Genomic DNA, 21454 nt, shown 5'->3' with positions numbered 1-21454 from the left:
TGCTTCAACATTAGATGTCTCATACATACACATACACAAATGGCTGCACGGGGAAATAAATAAATAAATCATTCAGTCTTTCAAATGTCCTATTAGCATGAGTGATACGACTGCACACTAAAATAGGCCAGCTCGTCAGTTCTGAATAATACAACCCTGTCCTACAACATCTTGTTAATTGCAAACACAGTAACATCCACGAAGTATAATGTTAGCTGTCAGAGGGCTCCCTGCGATTCTGTACGGGAAGAACAGCAAAAAGGAGCTGAGGATCCACAGCCCCTCGTGTTCCCAGCAAGCTTTTCCTCTCACCACTTTGCAACATCAATTCACAGAGAGGCTGAGCAACATTAGAGAACAATTCTGGATAAAAAAACTAAAAACTGTAGTTTGGGATACAGCACTCAACCCTTGGTGGAAAAATCTATTTAAGAAAAAACTAATTTGGATGTGTGCATGTATGATATATGTGTGCATGTACGAACTGTGTTTGTGTCTGGTAGTGTAAGACTGGGAGCCTGCATTGTACTTTATGGGCTCGTTCTTCTGCACCACCTGCCTCCCTCGCACCCCCAGCAATCACACTGCTCTGCTAATTAATGAAAAACGGTTGCACTGCAAGCTGATAATTGTAGTCTAAGAGATCAGAGCCAGGACGTGTCAGTCTGACAGCACACTGAAGCCATGCGCCTTTTTAAATTTTAAAATTTACTTTAAAGTTAAATAAATAAATAAATAAATAAATAAATAAATAAATACTGTAAATGTATACTTAAAAATATGAATATGTAACTGACCATTGATTAGACAACAGCTGGGTACACAAAAAATGCTTTGCAAAGCACTCGTTTAAACGGAGAGCAAGAGAGTATGCGTTCTGAAATAAAAAAGGGAAAAAAATAATTTGTGGATTTATATAATGCTTCTGTACTCTGAATCTTCCATCTTGATCTAATGTTATTCCAGAAAGAAGTAAGTTTGTATAGTCCAGTAACATTGTTACACCACAATATGGCTAAGTTACTGTTTGTGATCTCCGTTCAACTCATGAATCAATACCTCTGTCTGTCACTTAGAGAGAAACGCTACCGAGACTTATTTGCATTAAATGCCACCTCTTTACTGTGTGAAAATTGTGATATTTGTATTCCAGTTTTGCTGCATTTTTTCATTGACGTCCTTTGGGGTTGGGGGAGTAATATTGCACTTCACTGCTTCCCCCCCACCCTATCCTAATTACGCACGGTTTGAGAAAATCATTACCGCACATCCTGGAGCTCAGTCCCTGGTGCGGAGCGGACAAGAGCAGCGCTGGAAGGCAGCCCCATGGGACGGAGCACATCTGCAGCAAAGTTATTGAGCCACCATCGTGAAATTAGATTGGAGTTCTAATCTCTCTCTATCTCTCTCTCCATCTCTCCATCTCTCTCTCTCTCTCTCTCCTCTTGATGATTAGCAACACTGAAAAACAATTCAGTCCCTGGGGGGCCTAACCTCTAATGGTTTAGCATTTTTCTAGAAGGCCTGCATCCCCACCACCTAGCACAGGGATGCCCGTGTACCTTTCCTTTTGTCATGGCAGTCAAAAACAAACAAAGACACAAATGGAAATTGGGCTTTAAGGCATTCAAGACAGAAACAGGAGACACTTCTTTACATAGATTCGTCACAATCTGAACAAACTCCCCAGCGATATATGGTTGAAGCCGACAATTTGGGAACATTCAAAAATAGACTGGATAGGATCCTTGGATCACTTAATGGACACCAAACAAGTAGGATGGGTCGAATGGCCTCCTCTCATTTGTAAACTTTCATATGTTCTTATGTTAAGACTAGGGATGAGTCATAGATTAAATACATTAGGAATGACTTATATTGTTTTTCCACAGGACACCTTTGCTGAACTAGGGACAAATACCATAAAAGCTTTTGTACGGACACTTTTTGTGCTGTTTCCATGCAGCCGAGATTTGCATCCTATTAACGTATTATTATGTATTATTAGTGTTGTAGAAGTTATAGGCATTTTGTTCAGCTAAAACATACAATGAGCTGCAAAATGACTTTTTAATGATTGATTGATTGATTTATCTGAGTCGCCTATAAAATACAAACAAAACACAGCCGGCAGGAGATTCAGCTAAAGACCTACTCATTTACTTTATAATTGGCTTTGTTTGATGTTCTGTGAACCCCCCCCGCCCCCTATGCAGAATCTAGGGCTGATTGATACACAATGTAACATGATCACAAGCCAGGACCATTGGGGAACCTAGATCATATGAACAATGCCTTCCCCCGGGAGCCAACACCTGATATTTTAAATCTTAATGTAACGCTTATGAAATTACTTTTGAACATACAAGCTTGCGTTTGTTCAGGGTCGGTTTCCTTCAGTCTCATGAAATATTGAAGGCATAAATTGAAAGATTGCACTTGTCAACCGAACTACAATGGGCTTTGAGATGTGTCAAAAATAGGTCACAGCTGCCTGATATCCCCTAATGAACGCCCGCATAATTATTAATTATCTTTTAAGAGGGGCGCTTTGGAAACCTGCCTCTGACTCGCTCCTGAGTGTTCGATAAGTGCGGCACAGAATTATTTTTTCACTGGCCTCCTGTTCCTCCCACCGACACCCCTGCAAGGTATTATTTCATCCTTCATTAATTGTGCGGCTTGTGATCTGGGTTGAGCGTCCTATCCTTGTTAATCTTAACTCAATTTAAAAACCTCATGTTTATTTGTTTTTGATGAGCCTGCCTTCTGGAGTGGATTACAGAAACATGTGCAACGGGTGAAAGGGGTATCGCTGTCTGACACGAGAATTATATTTTTACACAATTGCTCCTTAATCTATGGTACTTCATATTATATCAACCCTCCACCCCGCTTCCTCGCCAAACCGCCACAAGAATTGACATTTGTGGCAGGGTGATTTCATTTCCATATGGGAGAATGAAGTGCCACTTTGGCAATCCCTCCACTTACACATTTACAAGGTACATGAGGGACTGGCAGGAAGTAACAAAACAAACCAAACAAGCAAACACACAAAAAAATCTAACAACTAGGATTTAACTAAGAACTAGACAGCCAGAGGGACTGGGGACATTAGCACCCCCAGGCATTCTCACCTCACAGCACCGAACTCGGAGTTTGTTCATGACAATTCCAAAGAGGCTATCAGACAACCTGAACCATGAATGGGCTGCTGCTGTTTTTCCCCGTGAACAGGACTGCTAATTTGAGGCAGACAGCAGAAAAGATAGAGCCTCCATGTTGGAATATCACACCACACACATCCCCAGAGCTCAGGCCAGTGATGCCTGACTTCAAATTGCTTCATCAATAGAGACACCTGCGCTCTCCTTATTCACGCGTCCTGCAGATCCGCAACTCGGTCCACGGAGGCCTGAATTGCGGATGTCAGGGAAACATCTAGGTTTTCATTTTTGTTGCATAGCGACTAAAGAGGCCAGAATTATGTAGGTTTTGCCCTGCTGAGGGCACTTTTGCACATACACGAAGTGCAAATGTACCATGTGGAACAAAGAGGGAAACTCAAGCATCACACTGACTTTCTTAAAAATAATCTATACACCTTTTCTAACTTAAATAAGATCAAATGAACAAATTCTACTTCTTGAAATATTGTTTGCTTTTTATCTGTACATTCATATTCAGTTTCCTTTCCCTATAATTGCATATTCTCAGTATTTTTCCATTTGCTCTTTCTCAGATTCATATTTCTCTTTCACACCCTATCTCTTTAAGCCACCTTGGATAAAAGATCTTTTGGATAAAATCATTATGCGGAAATAAAAGTAATTTTATTTTGATCACCAAGTCATCTATTTGTTCTCTGAATGAAAAAAAAATGAACAAACCAACCCAAATATATGAAAAGAAGCTGTAATTGAATTAGACATAAAGGTTGGCTGGCCTACAAAAAGCATCAGACATAATGCGATAGGATATGCACAGATACAGCAGTGCACATCTGGCGCCCAATTAGAGACAGTAGTGATGCCCAAGTTCAGCCGCATGCCACTGTAGCACGGGTCTGCTCTTCCTGATGCACCTGTGTGTAATGTTCCCCATTACCATCTCCATCTCACTCCATGGGCATGCTGATTGAGAGCATCTTCTGGCAGTAAATAAACAATCAATTATAGGCAAGGATGCAGTGGCACAGGCAGAATTGCATTGATTCATGTGCTTGTGTGCCTTTTAGCAGTAGCAGTCAGATTGACTACAACAGTGAACGTGCATGAGAATTACTTTCCCTCCTGCATGCCAGCTCTGCATCTCTGACACAAGGCTGGAGAGAAAGGTTGCACTGTTTGTTTGTTTGTTTATGTATGAATGTATTTATTAGCCTATTCCATTGAATTACGGATGGCTAAATATGTGCAATGTCAATATATATATTTAAATATAGTTTACTCTATTAACATTTTTTTATGGAGGGTCTTTCAATGTGCTTCTCATTTCAGAGTTTAATCTAAACTCCAGCGGGCCAATTCCATTTCTCAGCTTACAGACATCTTATATTGTATGCTCTGTCTTCCCATTCACTTGTCCCCTACATCATTCCCTTATTCCAAAATTAAACTCTCTCATTTTTCATTTCCCTCACCCTTATCTTAACTGCTGTGAGAAGTGTTCCCAGACAACTACCCTTTTATAATCAGAAACAAAATCTCTTTTATTTGCTGGTTTGTCTTTATTTATTGATTTTTATGATCAACACAATTCGGGTAAATATTTGAGTGTTACGCAGATTTAATTTTGAAGTGCACTGAAATTGTAAATCTTTTGTGCACGCTTAATTCATTTTCTGCATCTCGCAGGTTACTTGATTGTACTTTCTACATAATTGGTATTGTACAGTACATTTACTACATGACTCATTGAGATAATGAACAATATGAAAACTGAAAAATATGAATAGACTGACAGACTGATTATACACAAAGGCACCATCCTGTTCCTTCAGCTTTGGTTGCTAAATATTTCTGCTCCAATCGCTCTCTCTGTCACTCAGATTTCTACCCATGAAGCTACTTTGCATTTTTAGCAGTCCCAACAACTGTAATCCACGTAGTCCCAACACTGTCACCCCTACCTATCACCAAACTGACCCGGCCTGCCAATACATCAACCCCAGAGCACTCCCTCTGCCTCATTTCTGCCTATTTCTCCATCAACATTCACTAGATCCACACTGCATCTTTAAATCCAAGCCACTCTGCATGTTAGAGATTTCATTTTTCATTTATCACTGCGCCCCCCTCCCTATCCACCAACACAACTCCCTCCTGTCTCAGCGGTCCACCGCAGTTTTCAATCTGAGCTCATTAAAAAGAAAAAAGAAAAAAAAAGCACACATTCAAGGAGGAGGAATTATCAGACACATTCAGTTTTAATATCCTTGATTTACAGACAGGCAAATTAAAAGGAAGTGAAATGCAGCCTGAGGTCACTGGGGACAAAAGAAACATTGAGTCTGGGCAGAAGGGAGACAAGAACCAACCCTTGGCAGGAAGGGCACTGACCTCAATAATGTACAGCAGAGCCCTTGTTTCCCAGATGAAGAGCTCGATTTTGATAAAAGGAAAAAATATTAATTTGCACCACCGCAGATTTTACACGGCCGTGATTGCCTTCACTGTGGTGGCAGCTCTTTTCTCCCTCTCTCTCTGTCTCTTTCTATGTTCATTTGATTGATAGTCATCGTGCCATTGGAGACAAAAGGTGCTAAGTCTCTCCCATTCCTCTCATTGCACTAAATTCACTTTGCTTTGAAACTACACGAGGCAAACCCCCTGTGTAGAAACACTTAATCGTACTTGAATGTCCAGTACAGTGAACGAGAGAACCAAGTGTGCTACTGCTGACCACCAGCTGACAATAAGCCAGGAAATTACTGGGATATTGTCTCTGTATCTAAAATTTTGATTTATCATATCCTTAACCCACTCTCTGATTTCCTGTTTAATTATTGACAAACTGAAATACATTAACTAATTGAAAAAAAAAGTAATAATACTAATAATAAACACGTTAAGATGAACAATTGGATTGTCCTTGTTCTCCTCTCACACCACAGCAGGCACAAAGCCTATCAGGAGTAAGAACGGAGTGGCCCTCTGGATTTTGCAGCACTGCTGAAATACGGCATTGATCTCATAATACTGTGAAAGCTATACGGAAGAATGTTAGTCTATAAAATCAATAAGGCTCTTGGATTTATACTGCTACTACCTACCCAGGAACAAGGATAGAGAGTGAGGCACAAGCATATCACAAAACTCTTCAGGGTGAAAAGAACTACAGTGTAATAAAGTGGCCGGGCTACATATTCGTTCGGCAACATTGTCTTTAAAACATTAGGCCTGTCAAAACAATTGACCTTAATGTACTGCAGTTGGCTCACTTGATGAGCATTTATTTGAAGTTATAGGGAGCCGATGAAAGTGGTAGTCACTCTATGTAATGTCAGAGCTGGCGGAGCTAAATGTCGTCCAAAGTTCAGGTGGTATCCATTACTCGGCCTCTCTCTGCCAAGCCGGGAGGAGCACTGCCAGGCCTGACGACTGGATCTGCCTGGCCATTGAGCTGAACGCACTTTACTTATTGTGTAGTTAATGCCAAGGGACAAAAAAGTATTTTCTTTCTCGTTTACTCCACTGTGACGGACTTCAAAGGCTAAGGCTGAAGATACTTTTTATCCAATGTGGGTTTTTTTTACATCTCACTTAATAAAAACGTCTGGGAGAAGTTAAAAGCGAATTTTCACACTGTAGATCAAACCGTGTCCCCCACCTTTTTATATTTTTCTTGAATCCTTAGGAGCCTCTTCAAAACCTCACCAGCTGCTCACTTGATCAGTTCTTTCAAACCAAATTTTCAGGTAAAACTGACTGGAGTTGAAGCAGTCACCCCACCTGATTTACATCAAGTTCTCGTCCTTCTTCAGATTGTCTTTTCACCTTAGATCACAACTACTTAATGCAGCCAATGATTTTCTTAAAAGATTATCGCAATCCCTAGACACTGATTTAAGACATATTCAAAACCTGAAGGACTGCAGTTATCCCTGAAACGGGAACCACTGATCCAGGTCAAACGATGCTTGTTTTTCACAAAAACGTGGGATTGCTCACAAATAATTTGAATGCATGTCACATCCCCCAGTTATTTCTGCTTGCAAGTTATAATATGTTCAAATTACAGAGACAGACACAAGCACTGACAGACAAGTAGGATAATAGATTGCATAGATGGATGGGAGGCACTCAATTAGATGCCATTCCCAAGCACGCCTTTTGATCCCTTACAAATAAAAGTTTCAAAGCGCATTTTCACCTTGATGTGATGAGATGCCACAAGCCAATACATCTACTGTCAGCTCTTTAAAAATAATTAAAAGTGTTTTTATAGCAAAGCACAAAAAAAAGAGAGAGAACCCATCTGTTCAGCACATCACATCTGTTAACTTCCAACTCAATGCTTTTTTGAGGTCTGAATTCTGTTATTTACTTTTTTCTAGCTCGATACATTTGTATAAGAGTACCACAACACCAATAGGATCACTGTACGTGTAAGCTACGTCAGGAGCACATGATTCTTCTTTTTTTATTTCTCCCCTATCTTTCTCAGGCTATATTTTCTGGAATGTTATTAAACATTAATAATGTGACAAACAAGTATAGTGACTATCATATTTGAAAACAAATCCATGGTTATTGTGGATAGCTGATAAACCACATCAGGGACTTAAAAACCTGACAAGACAAAATGAAAAAAAGCATGGACAGTTTACGGATTAAATAAAACACAAATACTGTTTTTAGGGCATTTGTAGGATGTGTGATCCACCCCCCAGGTATGGCTTTGTGTGCTTTTAATAACTCTTCAAGAAGTTTCTGCTGGGTCCTCTGAGGGGCCTCCCTGTGCTGATCTGGATGTCTCTGGATAGAGTTTTGGCCTTGCGTGATGGAAAAATTCTTCTGCCTTCAGGTGTCCTCCTGCATCACTTGTGCACCATATCCCACAGCACTGAAAGCAATCTGGGTCTCTGTGCCAGTCAATTCTGGGTCACCCTCGGCTATGTTGACAGACACCATGCTCTTAGCCATTCTGACACTGAACCCATGTGCCCATCCCTCTATGTCTTCACCAGGTCCACTGAGGGATAAATCCATATCCAGGGGGAGGTGGGGGAGGCGGCACCTCAGATGATAGTGCCAACAACAATCAAGGGTAAAATTAAATGTACAAAAACAACAATTAAAACAAGAAACAAATTCTTCTCGGATGTACATTAGAAGAATAATCCAGATAGATGCCCAAACATGCATTTTCAACTGCACGATAAGCTCACCTCTTTGCCCTGCCTCTCAGCTATGGATTTCATCATTTATATCACGTATCACAGAAAAAACGCTTGTCTGTAGGGACGTGTTCTCTGTCTCCAGTTACTTGCATATTGTGCAGACCCTTTCATAGGTATAGGTATCCTTACCTCCCCACTGGAAATATATCATAAATAACGTTAGACAGCAATGCAGCCTTGGTTATCTGAAAAAGAGAATACCATCCAAAGGCTGCAAGGTCACACGGGAGTCTCTTGTCTTCCACTGTATGTGAGGGACTTTTATAAAAGTGTGGAGGGCTACTTGAGTGACATATAGAGTGGCCAATACGCAGCTTTGTTATATGAAAATTGTTCACATGGTAATGAGATAACCCCCCTTTGGGAAGTATTCTTGACTTGAAAGATACAATGCTTTTGTGCAATATCAATGATCTTCATCATCTTACTCTATCTGAATACATCACAACCACTGGATTACCCCAACTCTTCAAACTGGCTGCACGCAACCCCAGCCACAGACGGCAACAGATTCTCTGGCATCTGTTGCTTCTGAGCTTTTCCTTGTGAAATTGAACTATTTTGTCTAATTGGGCCATCATAATGCAGGCCTCAGGTTGTAAGCTCTTGTGTAGGAGTCCTAACCTGCTGTGATGAGGTGCATGGTGTAGACAGTCAGATGCATAAATTAGCAGACGGATCTATGTTTCACTAGTGTCTTTTCTTCTTCTTCTTCTTCATCTTTGTATTCATCCTCTTCTACCAAGCTTTCCATATTTTCAAAGACTAGTTTTTTTTTTTCACGAGTCACTGCCCAAAGTGCACTTATTAGGTATTTCACCATCATCTCTTGGGAAAGGAGGGTGAGCGGTTTCCCAAAAACCAAATATCTGCAGGACAATACACTTCGAGATCAGCGGGACTAATTCAATAAACCCTCTGTATATTTAATAAAGGATAGACATACGTGAGCTGATTGTAATACTCTGACATATGCAGGGATGTATGCAAGCAGTCTAAATTCAATTTCAGCATGAAAGGGATGGTAATGCTGAAGAGATAACAGAAGAGGAAAGATTGATGACGGGTGTATTACATGTTCTGTGTTCCCTAGAAGTGTATTCTTAAGAACGTTCGCCCATTCTGCTAAAGCATCACACTGCTGTTGTGAAGAATGACAGCAGACCAGCCAGTGAAACAAATCCCACAGCAAATATAGTTATAGTGTCCTCTGCCCCCCGTCCCACTTTCCATCTCCCAATGCACACACAGTTCATGACAAATCAAGCCGCATACCAAGACCTACTCTTTGGGTCACCTTGGCACTTTCAATGACATGAGAGAGAGATAACATGAGCTGCGACGGCAAACATAGTTCCTACATCGAAGGTGCAATCGATGATGAACTAATCAGAATGGATATCAGGTCAGAAATAATACAGTTCCAGACCAAGCTTACAGCCATCATATAAACTTGTAACGAAGGATCAAAGAGAATGTGCCAAAGAAATGTGAGTTTTATATACCCCAAACAGCAATTCTGAGAACCTATAGATTTACTATACAGCTGCTATGCTGCCAGATGTTATTTGAAATCTGTCACACACACCACAGCAGTCCTGTGCCTTCATACTAAACAGTAATAGAACAACTAAGCTGTTTGGAATCATACAGCATCATAAGAAAGATTGGCCGCAAACTTGGGAGCAGGGAGAAAAAAATAAAAAGTATATACACTCACCTAAAGGATTATTAGGAACACCATACTAATACTGTGTTTGACCCCCTTTCGCCTTCAGAACTGCCTTATTTCTACGTGGCATTGATTCAACAAGGTGCTGAAAGCATTCTTTAGAAATGTTGGCCCATATTGATAGGATAGCATCTTGCAGTTGATGGAGATTTGTGGGATGCACATCCAGGGCACGAAGCTCCCGTTCCACCACATCCCAAAGATGCTCTATTGGGTTGAGATCTGGTGACTGTGGGGGCCAGTTTAGTACAGTGAACTCATTGTCATGTTCAAGAAACCAATTTGAAATGATTCGACCTTTGTGACATGGTGCATTATCCTGCTGGAAGTAGCCATCAGAGGATGGGTACATGGTGGTCATAAAGGGATGGACATGGTCAGAAACAATGCTCAGGTAGGCCTTGGCATTTAAACGATGCCCAATTGGCACTAAGGGGCCTAAAGTGTGCCAAGAAAACATCCCCCACACCATTACACCACCACCACCAGCCTGCACAGTGGTAACAAGGCATGATGGATCCATGTTCTCATTCTGTTTACGCCAAATTCTGACTCTACCATCTGAATGTCTCAACACAAATCGAGACTCATCAGACCAGGCAACATTTTTCCAGTCTTCAACTGTCCAATTTTGGTGAGCTTGTGCAAATTGTAGCCTCTTTTTCCTATTTGTAGTGGAGATGAGTGGTACCCGGTGGGGTCTTCTGCTGTTGTAGCCCATCCGCCTCAAGGTTGTACGTGTTGTGGCTTCACAAATGCTTTGCTGCATACCTCGGTTGTAACGAGTGGTTATTTCAGTCAAAGTTGCTCTTCTATCAGCTTGAATCAGTCGGCCCATTCTCCTCTGACCTCTAGCATCAACAAGGCATTTTCGCCCACAGGACTGCCGCATACTGGATGTTTTTCCCTTTTCACACCATTCTTTGTAAACCCTAGAAATGGTTGTGCGTGAAAATCCCAGTAACTGAGCAGATTGTGAAATACTCAGCACCAACAACCATGCCACGCTCAAAATTGCTTAAATCACCTTTCTTTCCCATTCAGACATTCAGTTTGGAGTTCAGGAGATTGTCTTGACCAGGACCACACCCCTAAATGCATTGAAGCAACTGCCATGTGATTGGTTGGTTAGATAATTGCATTAATGAGAAATTGAACAGGTGTTCCTAATAATCCTTTAGGTGAGTGTATATATATGGTTGAAGGGAATTAATAACAAGTAATTAAAATTTTGAGTGAAAAAAAATAGCTGAAATCATTGTGGAGGCAGGGAGAACATTAAACTGATGAAAGGCAAGGGATTTTGCTTAATTAATTACACAATTTCTGCTACTCATCTCTTTGACAGCGGTGTATTCTTGGAGGGGATGGAAATCTTCAGTAAATAATGGTAATTTTTTACAAATATGTATGCACTTTCTGAATGGGGTTTATAACAGCCCTTGAGGTCAGCTGGGAGATTTCACAGTGGTAATAAAGAGTCAGAAAATCCACATCCCTTCCATATTAAAATGTAAATCATTTGCATGCTCATTAACCCAGTGCTGTATCCCATTACAAATTATCCTGTGATGATAAAGGAGATCTGCCCAAAGTTATTTTAAAACAAACAAACAAACAAAAACAACGCTGACAAAAGAGCACTTCCACTTGGCGGTATCTCTGGCCTCCTGTTAGTTTGTTTTTTGATTGTTTTAAAACAACAACAACAACAACAACAACAAACACGAAACCGGGAGACATCAGATTTGATTAGGCTGCTTCAGGGTGGCTGAAAGTGCCGCAAAATTAAAATTGTCAGCTGGTAACAAAACAAAGCAAACTGCGAAGTGGAGAGAAGTCGGAATTCATGCTTATTTTACGGGCATGAACACCACAAAAATAATTCTGTTTCAATGAAAAGAGCATGCACTTCAGTCAACGCCACTTTTTTTGGTGAAGAAGTCAGGCTGTGGCTGCTGCTCTGTCTCTTGCTGTTGCTAAGGGAATCTGTACACGAGTTGCTCAGTTATGCTTTTTGTTTACTCATTGTGGAGGGAAAAAATAATAATAAGAGGGAGGAAAAAATTGCCTGCAGGCAGCGGAAGAGTGGGTAAATGCCTTTTTCAACATCCGTCCCCCATCGCTACCACCACCACCTTTCCAGAGCTGGTATTATACAGACTGTTCAGGAATAATAAGTGTGCTCTCTCCAGTGAGCATTACCCAGTCTTCAGCATATGATGGCTAAAGTTTTGATTAGGTATAAAAAATCCCAGGGGGGTGGAGAGAGGTAAATAGATAGATAGACAGATAGAAAATAAATACATTCTCTATAATGTACACTAAAGAAGTGAAACTATAAACAATAACATTGACTTAAGGGAGGAAGCAACTCCCACCAAAAATTCGCAATTCTCCTTAGTCAGGAATTTTTCTTTAACCGCAAGTCGCGCTCTGCGTATCAATCGGGCGGGATGCTGTTCCCGAAGTCTCCCCTGCCTTGTGAAAAATAAAAATAGAGAAAGCATAATTTACACCAGCCTAATTCAATCAGGTCCATGCCAATCAAGGCATTTGATGATACTGATTATGCTATCTTAATGTTCTGTGCCCTCTTCAGATTTAATGAGAGCTGATGGCAAGAGGCAATCTCGCAATCTGTAATATAGCTGAGGCCCCCTCGTTTCAGAATGATTGGTACTAGCAATTAGGCTGCAAAGAACTGTCATACTGCGAGCCCATGAGTAAGATTATTATTATTATTTTTATTATCATCATCATCGTCATCATCATTATAAAACAGCAGAGGTCTGTAATGCCTCTGTGTTGTCGTAGCTATTCAGTTGATGTGTTGTGTAACATTGCATTTGTATTGCAGGTAGTGTAGAAGCCTAGGTAAGCAAACAAATCAATGAAAGAGTTCAGAAGGGAAGATGAATGACTAGATTTAGAAAACACACATTTTGCATTCAAGCTCAGACCGGGCCTGTTCCCACATCCCCCCTCGTCCTTCGACTGCCATGAAAAGAATGTTAATGGAAGTGAGTATTCCAGAACTGACCAAATGTCTTTTTAGTCATTTGTTTCTAAAGGATCTGGTATGTCACTCTCCAGTTAGTGTTGGGTTTCATGAGTCACCGCAGTCTTGAAAGCAACTGACATCACAGAACAGACGAATTCTCTGCCTGGCGTTTGTGGAATACAACAAGGACCTTCGTGGAAATTCAGCTGAGGATCGGGAATAAGGAATGGAGTCTCTGCTTTTCCACAAAGAAGAAAGCAAAGGGCCACAGAACCTCAGCAGAGCATTGTACTAAAATACAGTATAGACCATACACTGGCCAACTTAAGGATATATCCAGGATGTAATATAAAGGTGAATTCATCTATCATGGAAAATCATAGTTTGGACCCTGTTCCCAAACATTTGAATTCATTTTTTTAATACACATGTGTGCATATTCCTTCTTCAAAACCAATTTCAATATTTTCCCCTCCCTCCTTTCCATTACCCTTAATGAAAGGCTCACATCCAAACCCAAGGTATCCTGACCCAGTCTGCCATGTGTATGCTGATGACTTTCAGAACTGTCTGAATACAAATGCCTTACTTTACAAGCCAGATTTCTTATCAGACGTAAAAATAGCATCTTCACCTTATTATTTTCCTCCGTGCTTGGTGTAGGCAGAAATGTGTTTGGCTGCAATATATATTCATAGATTGTGACTGCATTTCTTTTGGTAATAGCCGGCCATAACACGGAACTCTACAATGCATTGTGTGAACCTGCTCTCATGCCCTAGGTACCTGTATGCCCGATATATTGTTTCATCCACTTATACTGTATTCCCAGTCCCAGCAGTTCATCTGTAACTTAATCATCAGATCAGAAGAATGCTTAAGGAAGCAGTCTGGCACAAACATGTTTTGTCATTTATCTCTCGCTACAATGCACTCCGCAGCTTTGGGAAAGTAAGGCCATTCTGTAGATTTACAGTTCTTCTGTTTGCATGTCTCTCCTTTGAGGCCGAGACACATACCCCCAAAACAAAGCAGAGTTATGTACTTGTGCAGCTCTGAACTACCCCCATTCACCCCCTACTGGGTCAGTAAGGTCTCTTGGCTGAATACAGTTAATTAAGACACTATGTCAAACCAACAGCACACTCGACTTTCTATGCTTTCTCCTGCCTCAGCACACTCCTGTAAATGAGATATATACCATACTATACGAGCCAATATTAGGATGCCTTCACAAATACACATTGTTCTTTTTTTTTTTTTTTGCTCTGTAGGTTTCTGGAAATAATGTCTATTTTTATTCAGTGTAATGTTTTGCAATGACGGAGCATAACACAAATTCGATTTATATTGTATTGCTGGTTATTGCTTATCAAACAAATTAAGAAATGACAACAGGGAGCACTGAAGAGTACTTTTGGGTCTCTCGCTGGCTCATCAAGAGTCACAGGGTAGCTAATTTCCCAGCAAAGACAATGCAGTGGTGTGCAATGCATGTTAACGTGCATTCTTTACTAAACACACTGATGCATACTGTATCCGCTGAACAGTATATTCAGAACAATAACAACAACGACAACAAGAAATAATGAATTCATAATTTCAAGAAACAGGCTCTACTGGGCTTTCAACACGGACCTTTACAGTGCACTTTTCTCTCATAATGCTGATTTGCAACAGCAATTGTGGTTAACACTTGAGGATGCTCATGTCACAGACACTGCAGCTACTGATTTCTTTGCTTCTATTTTCTTCCCCCCCTTTATATTTCTTCACCCTGCACGTCTGCATTGCTTTGCTTCAGTCACTCACGGGGGCTGGGTTGTTTTAAACGTTCGACATTAACACAGTGCATATATTGTTTCCCAGAGGTTTCGTGTGTTTTCCAGGAATTGTACAATTTCCTGAATTTAGGATGCTGTGTTGTTTTCAATATACACTTTCCTATTGCTTATCCTTATTATTATTTTTGTTTAGGTTTGGAAATGAAGTTCCAGAAATGTCCGAATGAAACTCAAGGCTCAATAAGCTACTAAAAAACAAGTCAGGTGTGGAATATGGTCTGCCTTATAGCCTTAAGAAACTGATGATACACTGAGAGGTTTTGTTATATAGACTGAAAAGGTGTACACACTAAACTATGTATAATAACCTGATATGCTGTAGATTTTGATTTACATAATATCTGTACCAGTAACATAACCATTCCCTTTCTCACATCAGCTCACTGTTCATATGATAAATCGTGGGCTACCACATGCAGTGTAACATTTTACCCAAGTAATTTCCCATGTAGTATTTGAAACAGTGTCACAGCAGTTGGCCTATGCGAGGGGAATTCTGGGAAGGCTGTGTTGTGTTTTGTGTCCATGAGTCGCCATTAGAGATCATAAAGATGGAGAGAGGTTAGATGGTGCTACGTCTGCCTTTGCAATCAAGAAAGGGCTGAAAAACGGAAGCGCCATGATTATTTAATGCATTATCATGGGGTTTGCTGGTTATACATATTTCATTGTGCCTCAGTTGCACTCAAGCTGTAAGGGAAAGAATTGAGCCAGACCCCCTGCAAGAAACAATATGCACCATCTGAGCTTTTTCCTGAGGAAGTATGGTTTCAGCTCTGTTGCACTTCAGGCACTTTGTATGGATCCATGAACATAGAGTGCTATAAGGAAGCCATACTTGGTCTATGAATCCACAATCTGTGTGGTTGTTAGACACGTCAACTTTTTATCCGTACGCCACAAACCAATTTATTTATGTATTATTTGTTTAAAGATGTGTAATGAGTTAAATCTGAGTTGATGAGTATGCCAGGAGGTGTTTCCTAATCATTTAACTCCCTCCATCAAATGGCAAGTTTAAGACATTTCTTTACACAATGTGTGACACTAGAGTTGCAAACTTGAGATTACTACTGTGCAGTTTACATATCCCCTGATTTGATTGCTGCTAAATGCCAATAAATCCTTGCAACTTTCAGTCCTTTGGAGCTAAGTAATGTGTTTTCTGTCCACATCGGATAAGGCTTTGGCATGTATGTTACTCCAGATCCTACTTATAATAATGCTTCTACAAATGCACTTTCATAAGTCTATATTTATGGAGCATAAAAACCAGAATGACGGCAATATTCCAGATTAGCACATAAAATGGGATAGTAACAAGAATTGAGGGGAATTACAATAGCAGAAATGCCACTTGCAGGGAAATCAGTTTCCAGTGCCTTAACGTGAATGCCCATTATGTTCTTGGAGGCCACCCATTCAAACCCCAGACCCCGCCTTGATCCTTCACAGAGCTGCTGCCCTACTGGGGTTTTTCCAGATCTTAATTCTAAGGCACTGTCGCAGATAAAGGCAAAAAGCAGGCTCTTCGATTTCTATGTATCCTCTGTCCTCCTTGCTCTCCAGTATCTCAGTAGAACACATATATTCAGTTTCCACCATAACAGGACACACACACACACAAAGGCAGAGAACGTCCCAGCAGCGAGGGGCTCGGGGCCGACACAGAGCAGCTGTGGCTGAGTAAGGAGTCAGGAGCAGAGTCAAAGGAAATGCTCCCTGGTTTTTGTTCCTATGCTCATATATTCTCCTTCACTATGTCCCTGTCACGCAGATGCATATCGGGGGAATATTCTCAAAAGTCACTCGCAGAGGCTTCTTTGTATAACCTCAAAACATCCTATTGTCATGTAGAAAGACAGAAAGGATGGCTTCTGAAAAACGTCTCAGGAGTACAAGTATCAATACTTCAAATCTGTTGTCTGCAGTTTCCAGATTTTAAAGAGCAAGTTCCAATATTTAGTGTCAGACATTTTTGATGACTATTAGAAAAAAGCCATATGGAAAAGTTTTAATTCTTGGTTTTGTTTACCCCTTTCTTAAAAACCTAGGACTATAAAACTAATCAAATGATTTACTAGCTTTGCAGACTGCAGAAGAGGAGGTCCCTTTCCAGTAGCGGCTCCTGACCATAAATTTAGGTTGGGCAGATTCTGGATCGTATCGTTTTTGTCGTACCATGACCTGGAAAATGTCCTATTGAACGACCATTTTCCTTTGTTTGTTGTACAATTTTTATGTCTGGCTTGTTGGGGCCAAGTTGTTTGATGGCCATTTTCTCGCTAACTGACAATCTCTCAAATGAGTTCTGTAACAGAAACTCAACGCTATTACACACGGGATGATCGGTGCCATCTTCACAGTCTGAAGACGCATTTGACACAGACTCATATACCCTTTGCTGACGCGGAATGATATAGCATTGTCCGGAACTATGTTCATGTAATGTAAAAACAAATGGGGCAGTCTCATATTTGCCCATATGGCTCTCTATTACAGCGCGCTGCATTTCCATTTGTCACTTTACATTGGAAAAATGTGGGGCGCTGTTGAGCTCGGGAGGGCTCAGAGACCAGCTGTCCCGCTTAGTGCAATCATTAATATAGTCACCCTGTCAACCGAAGCCATGCGCTAAATTTCAACATATCAATCCCACTTTACGACTTAAAACAGCCTAGAAACTCCGAAAATATTTTTGAAATAATGATGAACACATTTACGAATTAACAATTTTAGGATTTATTGAGTTTATATAGAGTTCTATGTTTTCAAGTGGCTGAATATTTTGGTGGGGCTCACCACTCATACAGACGAGCTGCGGCTGTCCCTTTAAAAAAACAGACATTCTGTTTCTTTTTTGATCTGGAAAACAAGTAGAACATTTTGTACTATATTTTGTAGGACAGACTGTTGAAACCATGCAGCCACTGTGAGCCCAATGGAGTCACCAGCAGGGGTTAAAATAAATTAGGCAAAATAAGGCAGAAAATACAATGTTGTTTTTTCCACAGAGGTTACCTCCTGCAGCACAAAATGCCATGTTCTCTTCGGTTCTTGGAGCACCAGGCAACTTGGTGATTTTATATTTAAGAATGGCAGATAGCCCAGATCTCCTGGAACTTCTCCGAGTCTCCTGGATCTGTGTAACTCTCATCTACCTCCCCCAACTGACCAAAAAACTAAAAAATGCACCATCACATTTATCCCTTGAGATGTGATGAAATGCAGTATCAAACAGTTAACAAAATCTAACATTTATAACCAAGGTAGAATCATCAAACACCACACCTCCCGCCCAGGAAATCAGACTTGAATTGGCATGATCAACCTATACCTATACTTCACCTATCAAAAGGTGTACATTATATACAAAATGTAATGAAAGTATTAATGCAATGCTAAAGGCATTTTTTCTCTTTTCAAAAAATAAAAAAGACCAATATATATATATATATATATATATATATATATATATATATATATATATATATATATATATATATATATATATATATGTTTCTTCAAGGAATTCTCTGACACTACTGTATACGAATCAGGAGGCTAGCTGTGCTCTGTCAATGATCAAGAGCCTTGTCGAAAGCAGAAGCAAGGAAAGCAACTCGGCTGGAGACATTTGTTCAGGTTGAGCAGTCAGTCATGAAGCCCTTTCTTCTCAGCAGCAGACGAACCTACAGCCGCTTGACTCCTGCCAGCCATGCATCTTTTAATTAAGCACCAGGCAGCTCTCTGTGCTCCTCTGAGATTAATAAGGCTCCTTTGCAATGCCTAAACATTGGTATGGATCCACAAACTCCCACACGGGCAGGATAAGCCGTGTACCCGGTGACGTCACATTACCTACCGCTACATCTTAACGAGGGATTCCTCCTGTCAGTGTTTATTCTTGTTTACCTTGCTTCAGCTTACCCCGCAGTTCCTAAGCCCTTTACCTAACGGTGTGTGCATTGTTCCAGCATGCCGATACAGCGGGACTCTGCATGACTTGTACACAGAGTCAGTCGAATAGGGATTTTGAAGGAAGCAGTTTAGAATCGCACCCCTGCACTGTGTTGTCTTTCTGTTTAATGATCACATACGCCCCCCCACCCTGCTGCCTTCATATTAAACGTCTCTGCTGTAATGAAGTAAAATATATTATTATTATAAAAAGAACTGTAGTACCAAATAAGGTCACTTCTAGTGCACAGCTGAAAATATCACATCTTCTACACGTATGTTTTTACACATTTTTCACAATGGTAGCATACAGCCATTATCTGTGATACAAAATAAACATGATGTTAAACAAATAAAGTTTCTCTCTCTTTTTTTATTTTCTCCAAGACATCTCATCTGTTTTTTTAATACATTTCAGGTTATTTTTGGAAGAGGAACACAACCAAAACATACAGCACAACTTTGGACCCAAGTTACATTAAAATCGATTTTTCACCGGTCTTACTTAACCTACTAGTAGACTTAACAGAATCCTACAGAGAAAGAACTGTACATGTGCATTCTGACATATTCCATCTTAAAAAAAAAAATCTATTTCACCATGTTCTAAAGTCCATTATTTGAATACCATTAAATATCACTGAATTAAACACGAATGCTGGGAGTTTCACTGGAACCAGGGGATAGTGTGTTAAGATCCTGAAATGTTAAATGTTAAATGTTGAAATGTTAAGAAAAATGGAATGTGAAAGGTACTGGCACAAAATGTACAGATATGGCACATTGTTGGAAGGATTCATATTAGGGATTTTACTATTAGAAATAAAACAATACGATATTGATTGAATCTTGTATTATCGTTAACTTGACTCTGTTGAACAGTACTCTTGATCTGTCTGGAAGATTTTTTTTTGGGGGGGGGGATCTGATACAATTACTGACAAAATCAATCTGTTCCCAATTGAATTAATCCCTGAATTGTCAATCGTTTTATATCAATTCATATTAAAGCTGGGAATTATTGTATTGTTGGTGGTGGTTATTACACCTTCAATTGGCATTGTATATATATATATATATATATATATATATATATATATATATATAAACATCATTAGAGAGATAGTAAGCTAATTGAAAGTTTGCATCCTTATCATTTCATTTTCTCCCTTTAGTTTAAACCCTTTTCTATCTTCATCTGCCTGGCCTGGCCTGAACTCTCTCTCTCTCCCCCTCTCTCCCACTCTCTTTCTTATCCCTTTGTGGATACTTCTTAATTGCCTTGGCCATTAGCCTGACATTTTCTGCCAATTATCGTGAGCTAAAAGTCGGCCCATTATTTTGAGAGAAATGTGCTAAATCCGATGTGTTTAACTAGACAAATGCAATTAGCAAGGATTTTTTCGAGAGGAAGACAATAATATAGATATCTATAAAATATGTCTGATATAGAGCCCATGGGTTGAGGGTTGTGCGTTTGTGCATCTGTTTGTGTGTGTGTGGGATTTTGAGGTGAAACATCTTTCTTTTTGCCTCTGCAGTTTGAAAGCACTTGTTGGACCTGCTGTGGCCGGGCCCTCACGCTGGTCTATGATCCATTTGTCAGGTCTTATTCTGAGCATGCATGAACCCCCATTAACATCACCTCTCTAAATAAAATCCACACCTTAGTCCCCCCGAGCTCCCTTTCCACACAGCTATTTAGTTGCCAAGTAAATCAGCTTTTTAATGTGTCAAATCCGCCAAATAGGACCCCACAGGAAATCAGATTTTGCACGTGCCCTGTTTGCCTCTTCACTAATTTGTCCCGTGCTGCATGATAAATATCCATCCATCCCCTTTCCCAGTCCGCCCCTGGGAGGTGCACAGCAACAGCAGCAAGGCATCTGAGCCGGGCTGCCAATCACATGCAAATGCCGTTTCAACAGGCCAGAGGAGGTGACAACTTGATCTCTCTAGGCAGCGATGGAAGAGTGAGCAAAGGTAATGCGAGCCAGCTGGGAGCCCCTGCAAGTCACTGTGTAAATCCGGTTTTCATTTATTTACAGATGCCTGCCCTCCATCTGCAGACACACACACAGAAAGGACAGGGGGAGGTAGAGGGAGAGGGGGAGAGAGAGAGAAATAGAGGGAAAGAGGGAGCACATGTTGTCAGAGCACTTCCAATTCCAGATACTAATATGCCTGTAGGATGCTCTGCCCCCTGAAACCCTTCTGAAGTCCAGCCACATACAGACAGCTGTGTTATCCTGCTGAATTGTATTTAATTAAAATATTTCAGTATCCAGTAACGATCAGAAATCATGGTGGCCTAATTTGAAAAAGTATTGGCACTTAAAAATACATGTAAAAATACACAGCCCAAATAAGGTTTTTTTTTTGGTTCCTTGCTTGTTTTGTGTCAAAAAATATATAATTTAAGATCTCAACAAAGACTAGTTTTTTTTTTTCTCAGATATGCTGAAGTTACCACTCAGACATGCTGACAAGGCCTCACACACTAACAC

Source organism: Amia ocellicauda, chromosome 11 (genome assembly GCF_036373705.1).
Source record: "Amia ocellicauda isolate fAmiCal2 chromosome 11, fAmiCal2.hap1, whole genome shotgun sequence".
Taxonomy (NCBI): Eukaryota; Metazoa; Chordata; class Actinopteri; order Amiiformes; family Amiidae; genus Amia; species Amia ocellicauda.
This window is presented reverse-complemented; position numbering follows the sequence as displayed.